General features: G+C 35.9%; 1 protein-coding gene and 1 long non-coding RNA gene across 7 annotated transcripts in view; one reads left to right on the forward strand and one right to left on the reverse strand.

Annotated features, from left to right (window-relative positions):
- GPC6 (glypican 6) overlaps positions 1-23,986 on the reverse strand; it is a 1,088,426-nt gene that overhangs the window by 538,721 nt on the left and 525,719 nt on the right. The window lies entirely within an intron of this gene.
- Positions 1-23,986, forward strand: part of LOC140607941 (uncharacterized) — a 54,543-nt gene that overhangs the window by 4,569 nt on the left and 25,988 nt on the right. For 2 of the 5 annotated variants that reach the window (XR_012009856.1, XR_012009857.1), the window contains exons 2-5: positions 3,967-4,058; positions 15,247-15,402; positions 17,024-17,320; positions 19,450-19,669. This is a non-coding gene — a long non-coding RNA (uncharacterized lncRNA). Of the gene's footprint in view, positions 1-3,966; positions 4,059-15,246; positions 15,403-17,023; positions 17,321-19,449; positions 20,372-23,986 lie in introns of those variants that run through there. The other 3 variants (XR_012009855.1, XR_012009859.1, XR_012009858.1) reach the window with 3 other exon arrangements.

The raw sequence follows: 23,986 nt of genomic DNA on the forward strand, positions 1-23,986 counted from the left end.
TGAGACTGGAAAGTGGATTCTAATCATGAGCTCAGGACAGCCTATTCATTTATCTTCCTTTTGAGGTCAATTATTTTGTTGGACTCAGGAATTAAAGCTTAATTTATTGAATACAGAGTACTGCCTTCAGCAATGAATAGTTAGTAATCAATAGTGTGGTCTGGATTTTCAAAGAGCTTTAAAAAAAAAGTAAAAAAAAAATCTTCTGATTCTCATTGCTCTGCAAAGATAGGAAGTATAAATGCTTCTCTATGAGGATGAAATTTTTATTTTTTTGCTTTTTCTGGAAGTAGCATTCTTTAGGCTTACCCCCCCTAATACAGGGAACATGAAATATTGGCCTTATGCCTGCTTCAAGGCTGAATGGTTAAAAACAGACTGCTTACTTACTGTGTCTTGTGGTTTGCTTCTGTATGCCTAAATTATTATTCATAATTGAATAATGAAACCGAGTTCTCATATTTCAATAAATAGGGCTCAAGAAAACATTTCATTAGAATTCTAAATTTAAAATCTGTCTAAGGGTATGTCATTGTCTCAAAAGTTTGCTATTAGCTTCACTGGTCCTCAAAAGTCAAGTTATTATTCCTTGTTCAAAATCATTATATGGCTTAGTGATCTCATAGTCAAAGTTAATATTTGGTATTGAAAGATGCTAATGTATCAGGCAATTATGACAAATGTTGCTACCTTAAGGTACATTGATCTTAGATCTTATGAAAGATGGGGATCCAAGGTACTGAGGCAAAACTAATGTCCTCCAAAGATAAGCACACACATTTCATTTTTAGCCTGCCCATAGACTTAGACTTCTACCTTTTGAAGGTTGACTCTGTGAATGAAGTATTTTATGCTTGGATGAAAATTGTTTCTCAGCAAACCAAACAAGATTGGAGATTTGGAAGACAGTTACCGGACCCACTTTGCTGATGAAGTATTATGCCCAAATAGCACAGAGAATGAAATTGAAGAGCAATGTAGGGAGAAAAATGATCTCAATCCAATCTTTGTTTAATCAGTGAGGGCAAACCTCACACTGGGTAAAGCCTTCAGTCAACAAAAATTTTCATCTGCAAGAAACAGTTTGGAAGGAAAAAAAAAGTTTTTGATTTTTTTTTCTCTTTCCCATTCACAAAATATACATCAAAGGTTGTTGCTTAGGGCTCAGTCATGCTTCATAGATGCACAAAAGCACTTTTCCCAGCCAGCATTAGCCTCTGGAAGGATTTTATTCATCTAGAGGGGAGATCTGGATGCAGACAGCTGTTTGCTGCGGGGCAGATTGCTTCAAGTGGGGGAACAATCTTGTAGATAAAAACCATCACTGTTCCAAAGGCAAAAAAGAAAGTCTGCAAGCCGCCTGATCACTTGGAGAGGCCTCTTAAGGGGTAAAAATCAACTCCTAGGAGCCAAAAGTTGCCCTAAGGATATCTAAGAAAGGCTTCAAATGAAGCCTCCAGATGAATGGGATCAAAATAGAAGGGTAGCACAGGGCCTAAGGGAGGTGCCAGCAAGAAGGGGGAAGGCAGACAAGAGGCTCTCCAGGAATCTGAAGCCTTGAGAAACTGCAAAAGGTTTGCCCAATCAAGCTGGAAATGTCTCGTTAATACTACTACAGGCGGGCTGTGCGTGGAGACTGGGTTAAGGGCTGTACAGTATTTACCTAGAAATTGTACCATTTTCCTACTCTCCTGCTTTCCAAAACACTTCTCATTGAAAGCCTGTTTAAGTGAGCACTTCACGATGGTGGTGTACATTCATGTGATCACAAAAAACCAACGAGTGTGAGAAGCTTTGGTCAGTGGAGATTGCATCTATACTTGGCAACTGCCAGGGGAAGCAGGCATCATACATTTGCTTCTTTAAACCCATATATTCATGTTGAATGTATTTCTCTCCTCATCTCTTTCTTTCTACCCTCCCCTTCCCAAAAGCATGTTAAATCAGTTCAGTCAACCTAGCATCCAAGTTCTGGTTAAGGAAAGACCCAGAGGAGATGTCATGGAGGGTAAAATGGTTCAGAAAGCTGATGGACAGTAAGGGTTATGATTCACAGGCCCAATAAGGCTATGCCCCTGCTTCTCCCCCTCAGTGTCTTTCTAAAGGACAAGTCAACAGAGGTGTCCTTCCTCATTCTGCATACACCTAGCAGTGTTCAGACACATCTTACAAGAGGATTTCCCCTTTCAAAAGTCTCCTTGCTTACATAATAACAAGATATGACCATCAAGAAAATGCTGACTTAATGAGGAGCATTAATGGAGGAAGAACCACAGTGCCATTTACTCTCTTCTATATTAGACTTTGGGGGTGAGAACACATGGTCCCTGAATGGCCTATCTCTTCCCACTCTCCAGAGAGGAGACCTTATGAGAAGTAAGCACTGGTATTGCTCAAGGAGTCATGGCCACATGAAGTGTCATCCTTGGCAAGTTGTAGCCTATGTGGCATGGACAGTTGGATGTAGTCCTCTATATCAGGGGTCTCAGCCTTAGCATTGCTGAGATTGTGAGCTGGACAATCTTTGTGTTGTGGGTCTGTCTTGTGCACTGCAGGATATTAAATAGCATCCCTGGCCTCCATCTATTCACTGCCAACAGCACATCCTTCCTGCAGTGTTGACAACCAAACACATTTCCAGATGTTACCAAACATCCCTTGGGGAGACAAAACCACTCTTAATTCACCTACAGAGTGTTACCCTCCTACTGATAAATTCTAAAGGCCTAAAAACAGGATATCCAGACATTCAGAGAAAATACCAGGACATTTACAGAGAGAGCCATGCCATTTCTTTTCAAGATAAATTTGAGAAACTGTGCTTTCAGTTAAAGGAGCTGAAATACACATTATATTTGTGGGTAAAATTGTTGGCGGCCAATATTACCATTTCTGTGTATGGTGCCTGTTTTGTGGCAGGGTCTTAGAAGGCAGTGACTTGTGAGTGAATAAATAGATGGAGGAATGTGACTATCCAGTGAAATGCACCTTGACTCTATCTGGTCTGGGGCCCTCTTAGATAATGATAACTTCATGGACCCACTTTAGAGGGAGAGAGATGCTACAGCCCATTGTAGAGCAGGACATAACAGATAAGGCATCCTGACATCCGCTAAACTCTTGTAGGTAATAGACACATAAACATTCAAAACCTCCCATGCTCCAAGTTCCTGTACATCTATACCTAGAAGGCCTCATGGCCCCTGTCCAAAAATATGTTCATTATCAAGACTGCCTTACCAGACCCTCACTTCCTTTCTGATGAAGTTCTGTCTGTCTCGAGCCATGCTTTACTTGGCTTCATTACGGCCTCTCCTGCTGCTGGCCCTGCTGGGCCTTGACCCCATAGCCTGTGATCTCACCAAGCTAACTGCATTCATGTTCACTTGCATACTTCTCCTAGGCAATGCCTTGCATTCTATGTTTGAATTAACTCCCAAGCCACTTTTGAATCTATAATAGATACCCTATTATATTATCTTAGCAGTTTTTCCTAAATATCAATTGTGCTTTTCTTTAAGTAATGGATACCCTCAGTATACATTTTTAAAAATTATGAGGTTGAAATTACATAAAATGATTTTCAAAATAACAATTTATTTTAAAAAGAGCCTATTAGGAGACAATGTTGCTGTAAGCAAAATTCTTTTATTATTTATGACTTCTTTATCTCTTAATTCATACTTTCTCTTGCTGTGTGTGCATGTGTATGTTTCTATAGATTAAATTTATTATATCATAATAAGCATTATGATTTGTTCAGTCACTTCATCCCAGGAATTAATAGGCTATATAATTTCAAAGTGATTCTAATAATAGAATCTACATCTTTCCTGTTTGAGGGATTATATAGCCAAATTTCTGTCACTTCTATAAGAGCTCCCCATCCCCAACACAAACTGTTTTAAGATGCAATCGATAAAGGTAACATAATATCTTCATTATTTCCACTTGCTTCTGTTACAGTTTTGGAGGAAAGTCAAGATATCGAACCTTAAATGAAGAGGACAAATGGATTTGAAACAATCAAATTACCATCATGATCATTTCAAACATAGGTAGAGATATGGCCTAAACAGTTACCTGATGTTAATGAGCATCATGCACAATGTAAAATATGGTTTTATGGGCTTTACATACACTTTATGCAAATTTGGTATTAGTGTATCTAAATTTTGCAGATGAGGAAACTAAGACTCAGAAAGAAGCAAGCTGCCCTACATCAGTCCAGTAGTATACAACCCAGAGCTCCAAACCATTAGCAGAAAGGATGAACTGTAAGAAAGAATGGGGTGGGGTGGCTTTGTAGTTTATTATAAGTCAAACTTTCACACTGTGATCTGAATAATTACTGGAAAACATAATAAGGGGACCCCTCGGTCCCAGTGGTTTAGCGCCGCCTTCAGCCCAGGGCATGATCCTGGAGTCCCGGGATCCAGTCCCACGTTGGGCTCCCTGCATGGAGCCTGCTTCTTCCTCTGCCTGTGTCTCTGCCTCTTTCTCTCCCTCTCTCTCCTCTCTCTCTCTCTGTCAATCATGAATAAATAAATAAAATCTTAAAAAAAAAAAAAAGAAAACATAATAAACTCAAAAGACACTGGGTAAAACTATACATAAACATAAATTGCTAAATGCATTCTAAAGTCAAATCTAAATTATTTACTACAAATAATTTTCATGTGTGACTACTTTTTCCACTAATACTAATTAGTTCATGTAGATAACTGAGACTGGAAGGCATACATCCCTCAGGTTGATAAATCTTCCTCAAAGGGGTGGCTTCCATTAGAAGAAAACCAGTAATAGATTCTGGGATTATAGCTACAGTGCACAGAACATAGAAAGGCATATAAAAGGAGGCTAAAATTATTTGATTATATATGTGCCTCATTTTTGATATATGCACACATATATTGTATATGTTATTTTATAATGTGTGAACATTATCAACAAGTATATACATCCATGAACACATTCACCTATATATTTATTTATTTATTTTTAAAATTTTTATTTATTTATGATAGTCACACAGAGAGAGAGAGAGGCAGAGACATAGGCAGAGGGAGAAGCAGGCTCCATGCACCAGGAGCCCGACGTGGGATTCGATCCCGGGTCTCCAGGATCACGCCCTGGGCCAAAGGCAGGCGCTAAACCGTGGAGCCACCCAAGGATCCCTCACCTATATATTTAAATGCTTGAATAAAACCAAATAAAATGCCAATGTTAAAAAAGAAGAATTAGCAGCAGAGAGCTTATGTGGTTCAAAGTACTCCAAATATTTAATATCTGTGCCTTTACAGAAAAATTTGCCAATCCCTGGCATGAAGGGTCAAAATTGTAAGTGAAATGTTTGGAGATAAATAAGTTCAACATAATGTATCAAGCCTTTAATTTATTGTAGGCAGGAAGACAATTTAATTATTAGTCTGTTATCTCTAAGTAGTAGAATAAAAGTTCTTTTTCTCCATTATTTTTATCTTTTATGTTAAAATTTGCTTTGACAGACCTGCAGCCCATTCTTCTCTTTATATTTCCTTGCAAAGTAACTAAAATCCAAAAGTAAATTCTTAAATCACTTAAATGATTTAGACAATTGAAGTGACTTTAGTGATTTTTAAAGTAGATGCCCCTAAATTTTCTTTAATGTTGTGGTTTAATGAGCCCCTGGAGATTTTCACGAGGAGAAAATCCCACAGTAAACCTGACATATAAAATAGACAGTATGGGGATCCCTGGGTGGCGCAGCGGTTTGGCGCCTGCCTTTGGCCCAGGGTGCGATCCTGGAGACCAGGGATCGAATCCCACGTCGGGCTCCCGGTGCATGGAGCCTGCTTCTCCCTCTGCCTGTGTCTCTGCCTCTCTCTCTCTCTCACTGTGTGCCTATCATAAATAAATTTAAAAAAAAATTAAAAAAAATAAAATAAAATAGACAGTATGAAATGAAAAAGGGAAAGAAAAAAAATAACACCAATAAAATTATAAAGAAAATTTCATAGTTTTTAAACTTTCTCTTTAATGTAACTAATAAAAATAAAAATTTCAAATCTCCTTTAACATTTTACAAGGCCCTATATATAATAAAACACTCACCATAAATCTAGAAGAATTATTTTCAGAAAATAATAAATATATCTACTGTCAAAAAATATTATAATACATAATTTAAAAATTTCTCGCTATGTGAATCCAAAGGTTATTTTTATTATATTACTCCCATTGTGTGTTAGAAACTCTTATAAGTTAGATCTTAAATAAGTGGAAACATAAGGGGTCTAGAGAACTACTCCTAACTCATCAATCAAGGAAACCAGGAATATAACAATGCCTTTTTAAATGCATTATTCAGGTCAATTGGACATCATCACTTTATATTTTTCTAATGCATCTAATCTAATCAACTAGATGTTTCCATGAAGAAAATTTTAGTGAAAAGTCATCATGAGTGTTTATTAAAAATAATCAATGTCTTGCAAAATCCTTCAATTTAAAACCATTAAGTCACCTGAAGAGAACAAATTCCTTTGTAGATCCAGGGGTGTAATTCAGTTTCAAAAGGAAAGTTCTCTGGGAAGCAGCACCTATGTAATTGGCTGATACAGGGAGATTTGAAGCAATAAGGTAGTTTACAGAAATTGTTGGCTTGAACACACATTTCCCAAGGTTAAACTTTTTTTTTTCTCCTATACTTAGTGATCCTTTACACATTAGTTTGATAAATGTTTCATTTCTTGGTAGGTTATTTTTCCAGAAGATGTCTTTTAAAGTGAGAAAGACTGATTAGGCCATTTATGTTCACAAGGTGGTATAGATAAACTATTAATTCCGAGAATCATGAATTAAATTTGAAATCTGCTGACGGTTGCTGCCAAGTGCAAACAACTGTTTTGAGCCTGCAGACGGTGTTTCCATCTCACTCTAAGCAGTGCATATGAAATTAAAAGCTGAGATGCTTTCTGAGTTCACTTTCATCATTGCACAGCTCCTTAGTCTTGGCCTACAGACAACACTTTTAGGCCTGGCCCACAACCCATTTTTCGTTCAGGGATGATATGACCCACAACGTGTTTAACTCATGAGGCACCAAAATTATAGATTTTAAAATCATTCCCAACATTTTGTTTGACTTAACTGAAAAAAAAAGATTTTTTTTTTTTAGGTTTCCAAATTTGGATCATATATTTTTCCATTCACAATCCCAGTTGTTTGTCCAGCTCCCTTTACTTCTTCACCCACCACCTCCTTGTGCCAGGGGTGGAAAAACATCTGCTAATACCAAAACACCAGGGGAGGACTCTGGGAAGTGGGGCCAAAACGAATGCATAAGTGAAACGTCAGTGATAAGGACTTGGAGTTATTGCAACAAGAGATTGTGTCAGTGCTTAAGGAGAGTAAGGAAGAACAGCCAAATGACATCGACTTCTCTTCTTCATAAAATTAATTGGTTCTCACCAATTGCCCATTAAAACCACTTAAAAAAATCTTGAGGGCCAGGTTGCATTCCAGACTAAATTAAATCATAATCCCTGGGAATGAGATCCTGGGAATGAGATCCAGGTATCAGGATATCTTTAAGTTTCCCCATTGATCTCAAGGTGCAGCTCTTTCTATTCTCCAATACTTTATTTTCATCAATGCAGTGGTAGTGGATATATGGGCAGGGAAGAAGGAATGATGATATTACACATCAGTCCTGGTTCTCCCCTTCCTTCACGTTTGTTCCCTCTTCTCCTATCTCACATTGGTAGACAACTGATGTTCTGGTCTCCAGAAGAAAGCAGATCATTGGTCAAAATGTGAAAAGTATGTGAGGGGCAGTAGCCGAGGTCTTGTGGGATAAGAGTGTGCCAGTTTTTTCACCTCTTCCTTGTATCTCTTTTTTCTTTTCCAGCACCTACCACTCCCTTCCCAGGTACCCTCTGCCTTCCTCGACAATAGCACAAAGAGCTTACTCCATGATGAATGAGGAAAGGTGTTGCCTGGGAAGAGAAAGGAAGCGAGTCTGGTAACACCTGACCTAATTAAAGCCAAAGGGAGAGGGAATGCTTACCAAAGTAACTAGGGGCTGGGTAGATAACGCAGATAACAGAAGGCAAAAGTGGAGTGTATTGGGAAATGCTGAGTTGTAAAAGCACAGTTAATTATAAAATTTGTAATGAAAAAAATTAAATTTGTAATGAAAGTATTATAGCCTAATTTAATGTTAAATTGTTAAGTTATATCATTTTGGGTTCATCAAAAACCTGCATTGCTGAAAAGATATGAAAAGTCTCAGAATAACAAGTTTACTATACTCAAGAGACATCTAAATTAAAATGAAAGCAAGAGTCAGTACCAAGTATGAGTTTTAAAAGAAGAAATTGAAAAACAATATATATTAATATATTCTGCTATATGCCACCTTTGTTTTTGAGTTGTCTTTAATTACATATATTTTGTACAAGAAGAATCTTAACTATTTTAATATCTATTACTGAAGTATGTATGTATGTATGTATGTATGTATGTATGTATGTATTTTGAGAGAGAGAATCTTTTGAGAGGGAGTGGGGCTTGATCCCACGACCCCGAGATCATAACCTGAGCCAAAATCAAGAGTCGGATGCTTAACTGACCGAGCCACCTAGAAGATCCAATTTACTTTTTTTTAAAAGAAAAAGTGAAATTTAGGATGTTTCAGTAGAAAAGAACACTAATAAAAGGAAATGGTTCAATTCCAAAGATAAGGTCAAAGATTTGTGTACAAAAACATTCCTCTTATCTTATTATTTATGATAGCAGAAAAGGGAAATAATTTAAAAATCCTCAAGGAAGGACATATTCACAATGTAAAATATTATGTTATATATAAAGTTATGTTTTTAAAATATTTAAAAGCTAACACTTACCAAACACTAAGTTAGCTACTATTCCAAGGACTTCTCATGTGTTAACTAATTTAATCGTATCAGCATCCCTATGAGATAGTGATTATTATCATCTGAATTTTACATTTGAGGAAATAGAGGTGCAGAAAGCTGAGTAGCTTTGAAGGTACAGAGCTAACAGGTGATGTAGCTGGGATTGCAAACCCAGACAATCTGGCTTCAGGAAAATACCTATAGTTTCTATGAGGAGGGAAGCTTATACAATTTAGAGACCCTCTTTAACAGATGTGTGAGATACAAAATTACAAATACAAAATTAGGTATAGTATTTTGAAAAAGTCTATTTAACTGAAGACTCTTAAAACATAAACATTACAAGATTTACAGCAAATCTACTTTCAGTAGAAGACATGATGATGGAAAAAGCTGAGATAGAAAATGATATGAAAATATATATCCAATACAATCTCAATTTTGTTAAAAGATATATGTATACACAAATAAGAACACACATATAAAAATAGTTTACAATGGGCAAAATGTTATGTTTTTGTATTTTCTTCTTTCTACACTGCTTACTTTTCTAAAGTTTCTACAGTGACTATAAATCACTTTCATAATTAAAATATAGGTATTATTTTAACATAAAAAGATCTTTTAAACACATAAATGCTCGTTGGTGATGGCGGAAAGAATCTATTTAAAAATATAAACCAAAAAATCATAAAAATATAGAATGAAATTATTATATCTAATAAACCTAAAAAGGGAAGTCCAATAATTAAGACCAAAAAAAAAAAAAAGAAAAAAAAAAAAGGCTGGAGAGGACAGAAAACAAATAAGAAATTTACTAAAAAATTACAAAATTTATAAACAAATTAACAGAGATAGAATTTGAGTCTCTTGACTCTATATCTAGTATATTCATGCTGGTTAGTAAGAAGGACTTAATTAACTAAAAGAGAAAGAGAGGGAGAGTAGTCTCAGACACAGCATGCTGGCTGTAAAATAATGGTCCAGTAAGGTTAGGCAGTTATTCACTGATAATAACATTTTTGGTATTCAAATGAATATTTTTAAAAATATAGATAATTTCTGTCTATTTCTAGATGGAGAAAGGATTTCTCAAACTGATGTAATCAGTAACCAATAAAATTCCATTGTCCATTATCAGAGCTTCTCGGATAACACTTAAAGGTGCACTGCTTCCCCAAGTCATGTGTTAGGAATCATTTTATTTCTTAAATTTGTCAAGAGGTAATTAACATCAGCCCCACTTAGACATCATAGATGTTTAATTCAAAGGTAATTATCCACTTCGATGAGAAAATAAATAATAGATATCCCAGTATAGGTACATAGTAAGACATTATTATCTAAGGTATAAATGCAAACGAATTAATTTAACATTGATCTAAATTTGCTTAACAGTGATGAGCTTTACTTTGCCATTTAACAGGTTCTTCCTAAAGAAAAAATATTGAATTCATTAATCTCATGCTATTTGATGCCAATTTTACTTTCATAACATCAATCAGTTGAAATGCAACAAATGAAAACAATCATTATTAAAGACATCATAAAGTATCAATTTGTGAATGACAATATCTTTTGAGAAACTGTACAATGGTGAATATGTGCATCTTATTTTTCACAGTGCTAAAATCAAATTTCACAGTCCTTATCCAGGATAAGCAACATGCTTACTTTGATCCATTGGCATATTTTAAGTTTACAAGTAACTTTCATATTATTTATATTTCAACTCCTATATTATATAGGTCATACATAAAAGTACTCAAAAGAAGATATTCAGTTGAGTAATCTTTAAGAATTTTTATTCATCCCACAAGCTTATTATTTTAGACTTTATTGGATGTTTTATAACATGTGTTTGTTGTTATTAGCCATATGTTATACAGTGGTATGATATCATTCTTATTTTTATTCTGATGTATGTCATAAAATCTTCCCCAAAGCAATTAGCAATGGTTTTCAATAAGGCATCTATCTACATATCAGAAATTGGTAATTTCTATAAAGTGTAGTCTTAAAAAAGCTCTGCTTTTTGCAGATTTAAAGGGCTCTGCAAAGCTTCTCCAACATAGTAGTCTTTTGTGTTTGGTTTGGTTTTAAATACCCTGACCTAGGAATATGTGGCTTATGTTGTAAATGTGACCCTCTATGCCTATTTCCCCTTTCCTTTTTGAACTGCTGATGGTAATGAATCTTCTTCCTCCAGCTCCAACTGCTGCATTCAGTTATCACCAAGAGCAGACACCAACCAGCACTCTAATCTTGTTCTGATGGATGGAATACTAACCTTTCACAAGATTAGAGACACAAGGTGCTCTAGAGATAATAAAATTCAAATAGGTTTATTTCAAAGGGCAACCCAATCTCGCTTTTGTTCATGGGTCACTTGGCAGATCATTTGCCCATGTAGTTTTTGTGTCTTTCCAAGCTAGGTTCTGGTTCAGTCTGCCAAATATGTCAAATTAAGTGGGCCCCAAAAGCCAGTTCCAAGATAGAAACAGAAAAAGTTGAGTATAACATTATTTCAGCATATGTGACAAAAACTCTATTGGCCAATAATTCTAATTCGCTTACATTATACCTAATATACTAGAAAGATAAATCAAGACTGACCATGCTGACAATATCAATGACTTAGTATAACTGCCAGCATTGTGATGCTGGAGCGTAAATTCTAAAAGATTATTCAGAGATTTCCATTTCAAATAAATGCCTACTGGAACTTGAAATCAAAAGTTAAACATATGGTGCTTTTTGAATAATATTATGTAGATGTCTGTTAAAGATTTTCTTAGAAATAAAAGTCAAGGAATATTAATCAACAAAATAAATAAAAAATAAGAACTGCATACATATGAAGAAAAAGACAGGACTAAAATCTCCCTCTAAGAGCAATGAGTAACCCTTACAAAAGCTTCAAGTATTTCTCCTGTCCATTATCTTCTCATTATTTAAATTTACCTCTGCCATGGATAAACTTGTAGTGACCTCCTAATGAGAAAATAAGTAAGGAAACCAAAGAGCATTTCATGTTAAGATGCTCCTAAAATATATTACTCACCTATATGGATAACATTAGCACATTACCATGGAAGGTAAAATATTCAAATTTAAATAACATTGATAATTTTAAACCCCTGCACATGACACTGATAATACATAGGGTGTACTCACTTTTAAAATTAATTTCCATGCTTAAATAATGACATATTTTGCAAAGTAGTACAAAAGTTTTATTCATTTAGAAGTTTTACAGATAAATTTATATAAAGCAAGAAAGTTAAAATTGTACCTATATATTGAAATTATAAAAAATTCTTAAAAATGTAAATGTTGTTTCATTAAAAGAAAACTCTGTGATTACTAATATTTTCAATACCACACAAAACCATTTTCCCTGAAATATTTTTCAATCAATCATAACTATTCTTACTGTGATTGACTAATTAAATAAGGCTTTTGAAATGAAACAATTAGAATAAATTGTATATTTAAAATAAAATATTTAGCTAGGATGTTTGCTCTTTTATTTCAATAATGCTGCTGAAGAATATTTCAAACAAGGTCTTATTAAAAATAAATCTGAGACTACCTTCTCCACAGAGGTTATGCAAAATTAGACAATGTTAATTCTATTATTTTAAAGATGTTGTTTCCTTTTAAAAATTCTTAGAATGATCACTGCATATTTTTTCATTTATTTAGTAATATGAAATTGATCATGTTAACATTGTTATTTTGTACTGAGACACAGAAACCACTAAGCTAGACTGGACATATATCATGCCATAGTTAAAAAGACTGTTGTCTATGTTTAGAAGGGCATCTGGGTGGCTCAGTCAGTTAAGCATCTGCCTTCAGCTAGAGAAAAAATAATGTTCATCTCTTATACACCTAGATAGATTTTAAATGGATACTAAGGATCATGATTATTATTAGCAATTTTTTTTTGTTCTTGAGAAAGTACAAAAAATAGCTGACAGTTATATAGTGTTTCCCATGTGCCAGACACTCTCATAATTACATAGTATATATCATGTGATCTTCATAACATCCTATGAGAAAGTACTGTGAATATTGCCATTTTCTAGATGAAGCACCAAGAGTAATTGGCATATGATTATGTTCCTGACTTCTGGCAAAAGCAAGAGAATTATGATTCCCAGTAATTGCTATCAATGTGGTTTTTTTTTTTTTTTTTTGAAGATTTTACTTATTTATTGAGAGGGAGAGAGAACACAAGTGGAGGGGGGGAGGGGCAAAGAGAGAAGCAGACTCCCCACTGAGCAGGAAACCCAGCGTGGGGCTCAATCCCAGGACCTGAGATCATGACCTGAGCTGAAGGCAGACATATAACTGACTGAGCCACTCAGGCACACCTCTTATGAAGTATTTTTATTGAGGCCAAAAAATTATTTGGTGGCAGACACAGATGAAATGCATTAATTGTTGCATGATATCTTTGATCAAAAAAGATAACTTAGTGGAAAATTAACCATATTCTTGTAAAAAAATTGTGTATCCCTTATTTTCTTTTGAGCTAATCAACTATACTCCTTCTATAATTGGGTATACACACAGCTTTATTGCCATATCTCTCTATTTATAGTCATTCAGTGACTAAAGCTTCAAAGTAACACCCCTTCACTGAATGGATAAAAAGATTTCACCTTTTCAGTAATCAAATGACAGTGTTGATATATGATGGTGACAAGATTAGCTCAAATGAGCCCTATATCTTTCCCTTTCAACAGGTAGTGTGGTCTGGGGCAGAGATGCAACAAACAAAAAAAGCAGAGCAAGTAATTGATACTAATGCAAACAGCTTCATTTTCACGTTTTGTATTTATGGGATTTCATTTTTTTCCCCTCTTGGACACTATTTTTTTTAGCACTAAACATTATTCCTTCCCAATTAGAATACAATTCTAATTTGTTAAAAGTCATTTTGGATTCTCTATCTTCTATTCAGACAGTTTGGCAAAGATATTCCAAAAAGCTGACTTTGTTTCAAACCACTGAACATGTTTTACATTCTTTCATGAATCCATTCTTGGATTCATGAAAAAAAAAATTAAACTACAATCAAAACTGTGTAAGACTTCTAAATAACCACAAATTTGTTCATATACTATTTATTCACCAATCCTAAGAACATTTTGCCAATAGTTCACTATCTATCTGACAATTATTTCACCTAACCCATTTTTTTTATGATTTTATTTATTTATTCATGAGAGACACACAGAGAGAGGCAGAGACACAGGCAGAGGGAGAAGCAGGCTCTCTGTGAGGAGCCTGATGTGGGACTGGATCCGGACCCCAGGATCACACCCTGAGCCAAAGGCAGACGCTCAACCGCTGAGTCACCCAGATGTCCCCAAGCCATTTTTTTTTTTGTAAGTTTGTCAATGATCTTTCCACGTGAAATAGAATTGATAATTGTGCAATGGGTTAAACTGAGCTCTGACCAGTGGGTCTTCCAGTCTATAGATTCTGTCACTTTGTCAAAGAAGGTAATTAGTTTTGTTTGGCATGGTTTGTTTTTGAGAAATCCATGTTACCTGCTACTTTGTTGTACTCTGGATGCTTGCAAATTGTTTGCAGAATAAATTGCTCCTGACTTTTTCCAAAATGGACCTTAACCTTACAAGTAATTAATTCCCAGATATTTACTTCATTTTCCCTTCCTACAATCACCTGCTATGATTGTCCTTTCCCTGGTTCTCTGGAGCTGTGCCAGTCAGCCATAAATCTGCAAATTCACTTAAATGAAATGAATACAAGGCAATTTGATGTTGCATTTGATTTGGTATTAAATGCTACATAGTTGTTGATGTCAAAGTCAAATTCATAAATCTTCAGAGCTCAGGGAATGAGGAAGCATTTCTTCTGAATTGGTTTGAATATGACCATCAGTCAATATCAGCTATACAAAGACAGAAACAACATTAGACTGTTTGGTTTTAAACCCTTCTTCTTATCGTAAGTATATAAAACTATATATTTGTATGAAAATGAGATGAATAAAAAAAGGCAAATCTGGGCTTTTGTTATATATCTTGCTATGGTATTTTTCAGATCTAGGCATTAGCTAATGTTTTCCTCAAGAGCAAAATACTTTACGAAACTTAATATTGCATATTTGACTTTAGATTTGAGCATTAATTCTGAATTTCTTTGTTTTAAGAGGTTGAATCCGATCTATCACATTCTTTAATGTCCTTTCTGTGTGTGTATTTTAATTGTAGATCATGCCCTAAAAGGTAGCACAGTAACAATTTATCAATTAGTTTTAGTCCTCCCATGAGGAAAGTCATCTCTTCTTATCTGAATTTCAAAGCCAGGCTTGATGTCAATGGAACAACTGATGTCCAAAAACAAAAACAACTAAAAGACAGAAGCAAAACCAAAACAACCCAAAACAAAAATACAAAACAATGGGCACACTTGAAGAAAAACAGAAACAATCTGAAAACCAGGACTGACAATATTCCAAGTAAGTTTCAAGTTATTATAGGCTTGTACCTCTATTATTCCTTGTGGGTCTGTGTGGAAATCCAGGGGCAACTTACAACACAAGAGGGGAGGGGTGCTCCATTTAATTTAGGAAAATGATAGAAAGGTGGCCAGATGAAAATATAGAGTAACTAACTCAAAGAGGCTTTCGAGAATCTAGTCCAAAGCTGATTTTACAAAAAAAAAAAAAAAAAGTTATTTTTCTCTTTTTTTAAGACAAAAATAGACAGGTCCTGTGAGTGCCAGCTGAGCCTAAACAGGGACTGAGTTTACTTATGTCTGATTAAAACCCTGGTGGGCCACTTGCCAGAGGTGATAAGCTCAGGGAAGGAGGCACAGCTATCTTCAAGAACAGTTTCATGGAGGGGTGTCTGGGAAAAGCCAGGAATTTAGAGGCCAAAGAGTGTTTATGTTGAGGTTGGCCTCAGGGAAGAGATCTGAGGTTAAGGAAGAAAAGGGGATCTAAAGGGAAGCTGAGAAGCTCTTTTCTTTTAGGAGACTGTGAGACTCACTTGGGCCTCTAAGGTAGGGAGAGGGGTATTATCTCTGCTTGACTAATCAGTCTAGCCCCTGGACGGTAACAGCCGAGGGGCTGCAACTCTGTTTCTACCCAAAGACAGTACAGAACTGCGAACACCAAGAAACAGAATCCAGAGAAGCCCATGGAGGAGGTGACAGCAGCGATGGCTGTAAACTGACCCCTGCACCTCCCCTCCCCACCACCCCCACTCCAGCCCTGGCTTAGGAACAGCAGCAGAGCAGGGAAAATGGTGAGGTGGGAGGGGGCACCTATTTGCCAATATTCTAGATTCATCTAGAAGGACTGGGAAGACCTTGATGGGTATCAGTGGCTGTCAAAGGTATATCATGATGAGGGAAGGTTATCGGGCTTGGGAATTCACATCAGTGCCAATGCACTTTTAATTGTACCTCAAAGTTTGTGAGAGCCAAAGACCCATTTCACACCATGCCCCCTAAAATGATAAGGTTTCCAGTAGAGCCTTTAATTATGCAAACTGAATTTAAAGGAAGTCTTAGTTAAAATGAAGAAAATTAACCCACTAATTACACCTTACCTTCTTCTTGATTCCCCAAATTAAAAATGATTCTAGAAACTTTTTTCTTTTCCTTTCTTCTTTCTTTCTTTCTTTCTTTCTTTCTTTCTTTCTTTCTTTCTTTCTTTCTTTCTTCTTTCTTTCCTTTCTTCTTTTTTTCTTCTTTCTTTTTCTTCTTTCTCTCTCTCTCTCTTTCTTCTCTTCTCTTCTCTTCTCTTCTCTTCTCTTCTCTTCTCTTCTCTTCTCTCTTTCTCCTTCTTCCTTCCTTCCTTCCATCCTCCCCTCCCCCTCTTTCTCTCTTTCTTTTTTTCTTTCTTTGCCCAGCACAAGGAATGTAACCATCTGAGTCAGGAAAGAATCCAGCTATTTAGTTATGAGGAGTGTGAAAGAAGGGAGGGGAAGTATTTGCAGGGGAGTCAGAAGAGTGATAATCTGTCACAGTTGCAGATCTATAATAAACCAGTACAATCCATCTGTCCTTTTAAAATTGATAAATTCTCACTTTCTCCTATCTTCACATATTCCCCATTCCCTTTGTTCTCACAGCCTCTATCCTCCTTTGAGAAGTCTTCCTGATGATACCATCAGGATTTGGATGGAACTCAACTACTCTTCAAAAGCTCCACAACTAACTCTGTGACAGGAGCCTCTCTCACTTCCTGCCTGCTTTACTGCAAATGTCTTCTAATTGATTCCTTGCTTCCACTTTTGGCCATCACTAGTGTTCCTATTTACTGATTATCTCCATCCCTTCTCGCAAACAGAAAGTTCAGAAGGAAAGAAATCTTATTTGGTTTTATTCACTGTTGAAGTTCAAGCCCCACGAACAGTGTCTGACACATAGTAGGTGCTCAATAGTTATTTGTCAAATGAGTTCATGCTCTTTCATAGTTTCTGGCACAAAACCTCCACACCAGAGTTCTGTTTAATCATAAGCACTTCATCCTAAGTGCATATGAGTTCAAAGCCTGGATCATCGGAGGCACTTATATTTATTGATAAGAATTAATATTTTAATTATTAAATGAAAGACATTGGTTCCTGTTACAGGGAAATTCATTATCCAGTGAGTTGTCTGGGGAGAGACGTTTCGGATTGAGGACGCTGGCTGAAATCACATCAAACAGAGGAGTTAGTGTCTGCACGGAATAGAGAGGAGGCTGGCTCTTGCAATTTACATAACCTTTTTTCCTCTTCCTTTCTGTGCCTCCATTAACACTCAGAGTCTCCTTTTGTCCCTCCAACGACTGAACTAAATTCAGAACAGCACATGAGTGATTTCTACGAGAAACACATTCTGTATAACATTACAGACTAGGATGAAAATGTTCTAGTTTCTAAAGTTTTTTCCTCATGACCTATAGATAGAGCTCTGAAATTTACATTGCTACGTCACCAACCTAAATGAATCTAATCTTTGTTGAATAAATGATTAACATTCAAAGCTAAGGTTTTATAACAAGAAACAGTTTGGTCCTTGTGTTATACAGACATGGGGGGAATTGGGAAAGTGGAAGTTTGTCTTTAGCGAGGCATTTAATTTTGAAACTATCTTGCTGTTTGAGTGGCCTATCTGCTCTGCATGGTTAGATTTATATAATATATATATATATATATATATATATATATATATATATATATATATTTACTGATATAGTTATTGGAAGGACCCATATTGGTAGGTTGGCCAAATGAAATTGTTTTTGTAATACAGTCACTCTCAACCTCAAATATATGTTTCCTTAAACTGTTACCATTAGGGGAAGGGTCAATATTCCAAAAGCTTCCTTTGGTTGAACATAAATTACTGAAGAAAGCATACCACTAAATTGGCCTTAGGTGAGTCATGTGATCATCGTTAAATCTATTTACCCCAAGTGAATCTACTATTACTTCAGTCTACCATGTACCAGTGTCACAAGATCCTTCCTTGAGTGTTCCTGTCAAGCATTCTGTGTTTTTTTGATGGAAAATAGATAAAAAGGATGCATTGCCTTCTTTTAGACCAGTGATTCTTCAAGTGTGGTCTCTGGACCAGGAAATTTCTTAAAATGCAAATAATTGCTTCATTCCAGTCCTACTGTATCAGGAACACTAAGGAGGGGGGCGGGGCATGAGGATGCATTTACTTGACAAGTTTTCCAGGTGATTCTGATGCTTACTTGAGGTTGAGAGTGACTGTATTACAAAAACAATTTCATTTGGCCAACCTTCCAATATGGGTCCTTCCAATAACTATTATTTTATCAAATTCCCTGATATAATTATTACTTGAGAATCGGTACTTAATTTCTGAATTGTGTCCACAGACTTTTACGTCTTCGAATCCTCAAAAGTGATCTTACCTTAAATCCCACCTTTCTGTAATTCCAGTCATTTTTATTCATTAGTGGAAAACACCTGTAACAGCAGGAGCTACTAACATTCTAATTGTTTCTTGTTCCTCTAAATTGCTTGTCATTATAAAAGAAATGACAGAAGTGAAATGGGAGAGAGCAATGTGGCAAGAAGACTAGAGCCCATTTTCAATGTTTAATTGCTATACAATGCTAAGAACAGATTAAAAAGATAAATCAAAAGTTTGCCGAAAAAAAAGTAAGGCCCCCAGTCAGTTTTATGGTTTCATTTGAGCTGCAAAGATATTATTATACACTCATTTACAAAACAATGAGCTCTTACTGTTTATGAAAGTTTAATCTCTTGGTTTATTGCCTTAATATATTTCACATTGGTAAGGTTTACTTTTAAATGAAATTTCTGACTGTCTTATGTGGATGTTATTTTATACTGAGAATACAGACAGAATGAGTGTAACATCATAATTGTATTCATCTATGAAGCAATTAGAGTCAGGGTAATTGCTTCTAGTTCTCACATATCTGCATACAAAGTAATAGAATTAATATTTTATCATTTGGCAGTATCCCTTGTTAGCTAAGAATTCTAACACTGTATATCTTCTCTGTCTACAGGAATTTAAACAGACCCTATATTAATATTTGCCTAAATCAAAAACTGTGCCAAGTGGAAAAATCACATAGAGCACATTGGCGCCACTGCTCAACATACGCATCCAGTTGGTGTACAATGGGACATAGGCCCTCAAACACACTCTCCAAACTGAGCAGGTGCATGACAACACAGCAAAGGCTTGTTAGGAAGCCCACCTCAGTTCCTGGTTACATTGCCAAAGTGAGTATGAATTCCATGGGGTTCTAGGAGACTTCTGATTCTAATGAAAAATATGTGGCTGCTCTAACATCGAGTCCTATGAAAACACCTTCACAAGTTTCTACAGAGATACAACTGATAGAGCCAAGGAAGGAGAGAACAGGAAGAGCTAAAGGAGCAGCTTGGCGAATGACTGACAAGATTCCAATCCTCAGCTAGAATCAACAGGAATAAGAAGGGCTAAATGAAAACTTATAGGCTCATTTATTTTCTAAGAAGCTTAGGCTGGAGGGAGAGAAAAGAAGCCATAAATTAAATGGCACTTTGCTTGAATAAAAGGGGAACAAATGAGGGAATTAAGTTGAACCCAGCAGCTCAACTACTGGACCAAAATTAATTGATAGATAAGCTGCATTTTGACGTAAATAAATACTATAAAAGATGGGAAAAACCCAGCAATTCTGCCTTCTTTTCAGTACAGGCAAACAAACATCCTTTATGGAGAGACAGAGAGTCTAGAATTAGCTGTGGTAACAAGTATGAATGAGTTATACTGTATGTATAATGTATACTATGTGCTACTCATGCAGTTTAGGTAGTAATCTGGAATTCAAATGTGACGTATTTAATAGTCTAAAATGAAACTGCTTCATGAAAAGTTGGGCTACAGTTTAAAAAATGTATTAAAATTTGTATGATTCTCCCCAAATACTGTTTTTTGTGTAATCTTTCAAGCTATTAAATCATTATTCTCCATCCATCTCCTCACAGTGAGATCATTTAGCTGACGGATGTCCTGGAGATAGGGAGTAAAATGTCAGTAATACATGTAAAGCATTTAGAATACAGGCTGGCACATGGTATGTACTATATGTGTTATTATTTTTACTATTGTTATTATTAAATGTAAGGACTAAATCTATGGTTAGAAAAATCATCTAATTCTTTCAATGACATGAGTGATATATTTGAGTGTTGTGCCCTCACTACTCATATGAGCTTTATTTTAAATTATTACAAAACCTCATTAGCCCTTAAATTATCTCAGATGTCCTGATTCCTTCTTGGTCCTGTCGTCCTTACTAATTTGTATGACTGTTATTTTTAAATCAAATAAAGAATCATTTATTAAGCACTTACTAGGTAAAAGCATTAAATGTTGCATGTAATAATGACTGTAAAGAACTCATACAATATTTTTAAACAGTAACCCACAAACTGCTGGTGCATAAGTTGGTCTTCATAATAGCACCATTAGGGTGGAAGAGAAGAAATGACTCTCTGTTCTCTACTTTACTGAGACTCGAGAGTTTTAGCGATACGCCAACATCATATAGCTATTAAGTGGAAAAGCCCAAACTGGATTGGAGTTCACACATATTGAATGTTCAGACATTCCAACTAGAGCAGAGTAGGGAACTGGGATAATTATCAAGGGAGAACCCCTGGTTCCTGAAGAGTGATTTATAAAGAGTGAGAAAAAGCTGCTTACATCTAAGGCCAACAATTTGGAAGGCTGGCTCCTCAGGGAGGGGGGATGGAGTAATTCTGGAGGTAGCCACTTGGCAGTGCAATGGCATTTGCTTAATTATAGATTATACTGTAAGTGGGGAAAATTAAATCCATAGTGCCTGTGGATTTATTTAGTTAAGGAATATAGAATTAAAGTATTCAAATTGAAACGTTCTGGAGGCAGCTTGCAATTTGGACCTAAATGACAGGTGACAGGTCCAAAAAAGAGGTTCACATCTTGAAATGAAACTGCAAGATAAATGCATTCTTGAAGCAATTCAATCAGGAAAATCTCAAGGTTATGTACATGTGTAATAATGAACCCTTTTCAGAATTTTGTCTGCAGTCCTTTCTGATCTTTCAGCCACTTAAAAGATAATTTTGCCATCCAAGTTTCTATGCTCTGGCTTGAGGTAAAATTAACACCACCATTTATAATCCATACAACTTTACCAACCGATCTATCTTTATCCTACCCTGACAAATAACTTGAAAAGTTTTAAAATAATACAAACTTAGAGCATTGGCAGACAGATTCATGAATAGGAGAAATGTTCCATAATATTGGGAAATGGTAAAAATGTGAAATATGGGAAATGACGGAATTCAATTTCTAAGTTGATGTTCCTGGCGATAGGATAATTTTCAGCGCATGCTTTGAATTCAATTTCCTTTATTTTAACAAAACATATTTCATACACCCTGCTTAAGATGGAATAACTTAGGAAAACATAATCCGTGTTCCAGGCCATGTTCTCATGGAGATTTGAACTATTCCAGTTCACCATAAAATGTTTTCCCAGAAAGCTCTGCGGTCCCCATCACCCTTTCTCTATTTGCTCAAGTTCTCCTACTTCATACAACATGCAGGTCAGCCAGGACACTCCTCCCTACTCACTTCTGCCTTCTCTTTGGGAAGCTGTTGGAGATGACCTAGAGATCACAGTGTAGATGGATCTGTGCCCCACAGAGCTCGTTTTCTGAAATCTGTTCTGTTCAGTCATTGAGAAAGGCCTCACTTAGATACCTCTACATTTTAATCTAAGCTGACAGGACACATTCACTCTGGGTTCAGTTTTGTCCATGATAAACAATCTCGAGTACTTCTGGTTTAATGCACAATAAATTTATCAAATACAGCAATGACACACACTCTGAGAGGCATTTCTTTTAAAAGGAATATGCAATTAATGTAAATATATACTCATAGAAAATCTTCAAGTTACTTTGTCACAGTTCATTTGCACTCTTTAGCAAGAGATGTCTATCTAACATCTTTGCTGTCAAGATATAATAAATATATTCTTGAGGGATAGAGCCAACATTATCTGATGTAGCAGTAATAATAGTCAATGTGAAGGGTAAACAGTGTTAAGGGACAAGAAATGAATGAATCAGAATGTTAAGTTGAGTTGTAGGACGTGGTCTGTTTGGGGAACCACATCATGCAGAGCCATGGACACAACATGGACATGTTCAGGAAATACAGGGTGAGGTGTACAGAAATTGATTTCTCACTAGATAGTGATTTATTTAAGGCAGGCCTGATGCCTCATAGATGCCATCTAGATACCCTGCTCCACACCTGCACAGTGTCTGATACAGAATCATGAATATGAAGACATCTTGATAGAGTAAGCTTGGGATCTGATTTACAAAGCCAGATGCTGTACGAGTTGCTGTACGTACATTATCTGTGATTACAGTACATCAATACTGCTCTATAGTAGGTATTTCTATGCCCATTTCCTAAAGAGGAATCTGAGGCACAGAGCCACAGAGCAATTTGGGACTCAGGTTATCTCATCCCAAATCCAAAATGCCTCCTATCATGTCACTTTACTCAGCTCTCTGCAAGGTATCTTTGCCTTGGAGTTGAGACCAATTCATTTTTCTTCTTTGCTAATTAATGACAAAGCAGTAAATCTTAGGTACACTGATAATTTCATATGCCTCAGAATGGCAGTATCTAGTCTTCAATGATAGTTAAAAATCAATATGTGGATTATCATTATAGTTTAAATAACTTTATGTAGTTATATGCTTTCTTTGTACCTAGAAATAAAATTGTGTATTTAAAAAAAACAGTGAATGTATTAAATTTAGTCATATATATCTATGTATATAAATGTATATATACATATTAAGATGCATCTCCCTCTCTGTGCCTACACACACACACACACACACACACACATATTCCATAAATAACTCAGATTAGAGTTTTAAGTTAGGGAGGACTTAATCCAAGCAAGTTGTTTTAACAAGTAACACAATGATAACATTTTTGTCTCTAATGTACCTGAACTATAAATCCACTAAACATGGGCAGCCCGGGTGGCTCAGTGGTTTAGCGCTGCCTTCAGCCCAGGGTGTGATCCTGGAGATCTGTTATCGAGTCCCATGTCAGGCTCCTTGCATAGAGCCTGCTTCTCCCTCTGCCTGTGTCTCTCATGATTAAATAAATAAAATCTTTAAAAAAAATCCACTAAACATGAAGAGACGGAGACAACAAAATGTGTATGTTAGCAGAGATGGTTACATTTGCTTCAATACCCTAAACCTTTGTAAATGTGAATCATTAATTGAGAGACTACTCATCACTGAGGAAGAACAGATTTTAGTAGCAGGTAAAGTGCTCAGCACTTGGGCATGAAATGACAAAATATTACCCCAAGATAGACTACGTAGCTTTGTCACAGTTTGCATATCAATTCATAAGTCTTACTACTGAGTCCATGTGAGAACTAAATGACTGTCAGGGTTGTGGGTGCACATGCTCAATAACCTTCTCATCTGTCACCAGAGGTGCTTACTGGAAGGTAT

The sequence above is a fragment of the Canis lupus genome, chromosome 17 (assembly GCF_048164855.1).
Source record: "Canis lupus baileyi chromosome 17, mCanLup2.hap1, whole genome shotgun sequence".
NCBI lineage: Eukaryota > Metazoa > Chordata > Mammalia > Carnivora > Canidae > Canis > Canis lupus.